This window comes from Helianthus annuus, chromosome 14 (genome assembly GCF_002127325.2).
Source record: "Helianthus annuus cultivar XRQ/B chromosome 14, HanXRQr2.0-SUNRISE, whole genome shotgun sequence".
NCBI lineage: Eukaryota > Viridiplantae > Streptophyta > Magnoliopsida > Asterales > Asteraceae > Helianthus > Helianthus annuus.
The window spans coordinates 66777996-66783795 of NC_035446.2; the positions used below are offsets into that span (position 1 = coordinate 66777996).

A 5800-nucleotide genomic window follows, 5' to 3' on the forward strand; every position below is an offset into this window, starting at 1 on the left:
CTGCCTTCACCAAGCTTGTTGTCATCGTTGAAATTGTTTGTAGCAGCATGTAACTCCTTCAATCAGAATATCCTCCATGCCTATTCTTTCTTCCCTTTCTCTATCATGTTCAATTACCAACTACACACAAACATCACGTAAAAGTCCCTTTCATACATTGTCTAAGTCAACTAATCAAATCAGCCACAATCACAAGAGCCAAAAGCCAACAATATATATTAACAAATTGGGAAAATTACAAACTGATTACGAATTTTGTTGCTTTATTTTGTTAGTGGTGAAAATTACAACTTTATCATCTAAAACTCAATTAAGAATCAAGCCCTTACCATTACACCCCTCATATCACATCACCTAAGTATCTTATTACAACATGTGTCCCTACTGGACCTATATTAACACAAGTAACAATTGCCAAAGTTGAGATCAATAGGTTAAACTTATAAAATCTAAAATCTTAGCTAGCTTTCAGCAATTGAAAACACTGCTAACTTGCTAAGTTAATTTCAAGGCTTGTTTAGACGACATGGTGAAAGAAAAAGATTAGAAGACGGTGGGATAGAAAAAAGATGAAGAATAAATACGATTAAAAGACATAAGAATATGATTAAAAGACATAAAAATATGAATATTAACCATAAGACTATTTTTTTATAGTTAGAACCACTTTCTATTTGTGTACTATACTCATAAAAATAAAATTATAAATAAATACATAACTAAATGCGGTTTCTAGTAAATTGTGTTATACCCCCACCAACACTGATAGCCACACGGTCAACTCACTAAGTCAAACACGATATTCGTGTTCGAGGTCAAGTAATGGTGATGGGTTTGAGAATAGTTCGACACCTGTTAACCAACTCATCAAAATCGAGCCGTTAAAATAGCATAACCTGCCAATTTGCTGACAGACTCAACCCGGTCAGTTCTTTTTCTCGTTGACTGAAATCTTTGTCAACTGGATTGTGAATACACCTTAGCATATCTATTGTTGGCTGCAAAAGCCCCATTATCTCCACATTGAAAATTTTAGGAGAAAATATATAAAGAAAAAAAACCAAAATTTTATCCAATTTGTCATCAGCAATAACCAAAACAAAAGTTTATATCTTATATTTATCTCTTAACCAAAATCGTCCAACAGGTCACCCGTATAAAACTTGGACTAACAAAACTAAAAAAAAAAAATTCCAAATGCCAGATTTTGTACCAAAACAGTCCTACCTGATGTTACTACCTTTCTCCAAATATATATAAAAACCAAAAAATCGCATGTTTGGCCCGTCATGCTGGGCCCGATAAAACTTAACTATCTATCATCAACCAACCCTTAAGGCTTCTTTATGGTCTTGTATAGCATTGAGGTTCCTTGAAAAACCATTAGCTGGAAATTCTTCCTGTACTGCCTCAACTGTGACATAATTTCAAATGTGTAATCATGTTAGTGCCTTGTATATATAACAATATTTGCAAATCATATTCTCCGTGTGAGGCCATTTTAGTCATAACCACATAAAATATAACAAGTACATAAGTATTAGACTTGACTTCATTGGGTATCGTAGGTTCCTATATTGGCAAATAAACAAATAAAAAAATGCAGAACTGTGGCAGACTGTCATTAATAAAAGCAACAACCTATGACCATCAACTTACACATATATCAGTTTCAATGTCTTCCATTTTTCAGGTCAAATGGTTTAACTAAAAAGAAAATGGATCAAAAGGGCCGAACAAATTAAAACCCATACAAACTGAACTCAAATTTTTAAAGACCTATTGAGTCATACTTTGCATATTTATGACTTTATAAAATGAAAAAATTAATAAAAAAATGGAGTGTAAGTTGGCCCAACCCATTTCGGTCCATTTTGACCCATTACAGATCAGGATGGGTTGACATGAAATACTTTGTCCAGGACCTCTATTGTTATATAAATAAGAGTCAGAATGATTAAAACACACATATAGTATCTCAATAATACCCTAACCTCTGTAAAAACGATTTACAAGATTCGCATACTAATAAAAATACACTTGGGACCTGTTTGGAAAATGTAACCAGAATCGATGGATCCAAAAGTAAATGGTTCAAACTATACTTTTAAAAAATATGAGTTGAGAAGTTATTACCTCTTTCACATAAAAAAACCAACATGTTAAAAAAAATCTGCCAACACCTGACTTGGGACCCCTTCTGGTTTCTCTAATGCCATAAACGTTTGACATGTGTAACCTATGGTAAGGCTTTCAATGGCTTGGTTGCCACTTCAGCAAATTCTCCAGCTTCACAAGCATCTACAACAATGACATAAACAGGCATCCGTGATCAAGGTGAGAAAACAAAAAGAAAGTAATTTTAATATATAATTTACTTGAAAAACATATAGCCATCCGTGATCAAGGTGAGAAAACAAAAAAAAGTAATTTTAATATATAATTTACTTGAAAAACATCTTTCTCTAATTAAGCTTACATGCTTGTCAAATATATGCTTCACAGTATTTACCGCAGATTCTGTTTCGATCGAATCTCTTTCTTAGAGGCAGTTCCTACAAAAAAAAAATCAACAAAACATAACGCTAAATTAACATTGAACCATCATGAAACAAAATAATATTATAAATTCATAGGAATTTGACAGTTTGAACCTGCAGTAGGAAGCGCAAGTGCTCTGGTAACCCATTTGTTAGTGGTGTTTGTGGATTCGCTTAAAGTAACCTAACCATGTGACGTCAATAACGGGAACCTTATTAGTAGACAACTTCTCCTTCACGTCTGGTAGTACCATCGACCAGAATCTGTTACGGAGACTGTGGAAGTACCGCATACTGACTTCATCTTTAAGATCCTCTAAACATAGGCACACCATGTGGCGTACTTGAACCTGTGGATTCGATGCGACCAATAGTAGTCTGGATCACAGCCACTTTTTGCAGCGCTGGGCTTGTAAAAACTATCTGCAGAAACGTTGTATTTCTGATCAGTAATTGAGTATTTTGGTTGACTCAGTTGGACAATCAAATGAATCCAAATCAAACAAATTCACGACGACATGGCGAACTGAGGTATACCGGTTCCTAAGATATACCATTAATCCATTTCTTGTGGCCCTGAAATGAAAAAAAAGTACCCATCTAAAATAACGATTAATATTATTGTTACTTCTTGAGATATAGTTTACGAAATCATTTTAGTGGAAGTGCACCTATCGCTTACCGTATAAACTTGTTGCGGCTGCCCTGCATAAAACAAGGTGACGTTTGGGCTGCCCTGCATAAAACAAAACATGTAATATGAATATTTTATGGACACAGCATTAACCTAAATGGCTAAATGGAATGATCTTGTATGAGAGCTTAAATGACGATGATACCCACCGCGAAAAATATGTCTGAACTTCCATTCGAAGTCATGTAGGTCCCGTGCAATAAGTTCCCAGCCATATTACATTTGTACACAGCTGCTTTTTGAAACAGAAATACCTGTGTACAAATAAATAAATTGGTCATAGTTCTACAGTAATTTACTTCAAATGAAGACAAAAACCGACCTTATCTGGTGGAAGGTCAATCCGTAAATTCCCTCTAGCAAGGATAATGCCATCAGCTTCCTGTAGAATTTCATCAAAATTCACAAGGCCCTGCAAGTATACCGGATACGTTACTGGGAAAACTTATAACTTATGCACTGCTTCCAAATTAATACAAAAAGGGAAACTTGTCTAATACATACATTATGTCGACATCCCTAAAAGATACCAAAATTAAATCTCACCTCTACATTTTCAATCTCTGCAAAATTTTGAGTTTAACTGAGGTCACTTAGTGTAGAAAGATATTCACGAGCCTGCAAGAGAAATGAATTGTCTATAAAAAAGAGTTGTAGTTGTAAGAAGTCTTATGAATATAAGAAAAGAAATATCTATACTTCTCGAATATCTTGCCCACTTCGGGAAGTCAACATTGTTTTTTTACTCTCCGTGTGCTGATAACCTAACATTAAACAAAAGTAGCTCGCCAATGTTGTCAAATCAAGAAAGACAAACAAACAGATCTGTTACCGCCTACTACAGATGCTGGTATTACATTCTATTTATGCAATTTCTGGGTCCATAAAAAACAGAAAAAGAAAAACTAAAACATACGATGCACGACAACCCATTGGTTCATTTAAAACAATTATTGGTACAAGTAAACACCCATATTAATTGATTGGTTGTAAATAACTCAATACTGAGATGGTTTAGCATCTTGCCTCCTTGTCTTTATCGTTTAGTGTAGGGTAGATCGATTAATATTCTTTTATCCAAAAATATTAATTAATTCTTGAAAAAAACCGTCAAATACCATTTAAGTTTTTAACCTTAATCAGTCATATTTTAACAATAATCACAAAGCCTATCAAAACAAAAAAAAGTTAACAGTAAGAAGGTCTCACATTGCCAAGGAATTAACTTTCGGCTGTTTATAATGACCGCCACGATCCAATCCGTCCATTTCGAACCATCAGCCAACGAAGAGGAACCCAAATTCAAACTAACATCCAATCCCTACATGGAGGCACACCGCTTAATAGAATATACAACATTACCCCTGCACTCCAAATATCGATTTCCTTCCCATATGCACTACCAACTATATCAAGAACCCAAAAAGATATACAAAATTATCAAATGAATGGTCTTGTTTGATTTAAAGATCTATTCAAAAACACCCAAACTCTATATAAAAAATATGGAATAAACCAGTATAACTCTTCATATAAAGATATTTAAAGATCCAAACATCTGATAAATTATATAAAACAATAAAACACATATGTTCAAGAATAGTACCTGGTTCTTGGTAACAATGAGCTTCTTTTTGGTGTACCCCTCAAACATGTCTAATATTCATGGATAAGACATTATACTTGTGCACTTTACAACTGTAATCCAACGTATACAAAAGTATGAAAAGAACAATTTAACATAATGAAGCCCTATTATTTGGTACTTACTGTGTTTAAGCATCTTGAGAAAGGCTAGAGAAGAGACGTACACTTGCTTAGAACAAAAAGCAAAGTCGTAAAGCAAAACTCATATGGCCGGAAATTAAACGATCGAAACCAGAACTCACCTGATATCGTATGTATGGTCGCCAATTTACCAAAACTCTCCTAAAATTATACGTCAGGTCTGTAAGAAACCCTAGCCACCATTGTTGGAGGCGATGGTTAGGTCCTCAACACCGTCGCACCGTCGCATCGTCTTACCAAGCTCATCCTCATACTCTCATGAAACCCTAGATCGCCGAGAGAGAGAGAGAAGAGAGAGAGAAGATCTGATGTTTTGTGAGATGTTTGAGGAATGAGAGAGAAAGCAATTGGTGATCCGTGTGAAGTCAAATGGACGGTCCAGATGTAGATCCGTGTGAAAAAGTTAAAAAAATGGACGGCAGATGTAGATCCGTGTAAAGGGTAAATGGTTTTGTGTTTTCTTGTGCCTTAACACTTGTACATTGTGCATTAAGTGTTTTTTCAACACCTTGTCGAATTACCATCTTGTCCTTCATATATGTTTATTAAAGTAGTATATATATATATATATATATATATATATATATATAAACCCAAAAAATTGTCTTAGATTTCAATTTTGTATAACATTTTTGTGTTGTATTTTTTGTATTAGATTTTTGTGCTAGATTTTTTGTGTTAATTTTTTTCTACTTTATTTTTTTGGTGCGGAATTTTTTTGCTATATTTTTTGTGCTTGATTATTTATGTGCTGGATTTTTTTTTTTTTTGTGATGAA

At 34.1% G+C, this 5800-nt stretch overlaps 1 long non-coding RNA gene across 6 annotated transcripts; it reads right to left on the reverse strand.

The window, feature by feature from the left end:
• Positions 1-3438: 3438 nt before the first annotated feature.
• Positions 3439-5291, reverse strand: LOC110905400. Of its 6 annotated transcripts, none has more exons than XR_004878491.1 (6): positions 5124-5291; positions 4841-4932; positions 3934-4555; positions 3781-3852; positions 3557-3646; positions 3439-3488 (listed from the first exon to the last, which is right to left on the reverse strand). It is a non-coding gene; the product is annotated as an uncharacterized LOC110905400 (long non-coding RNA). The 6 variants fall into 6 exon arrangements; XR_004878489.1 differs by having other exon boundaries at positions 3934-3998; positions 4444-4555; positions 4841-5291; XR_004878488.1 differs by having other exon boundaries at positions 3934-3998; positions 4444-4640; positions 4841-5291.
• Positions 5292-5800: the final 509 nt, after the last annotated feature.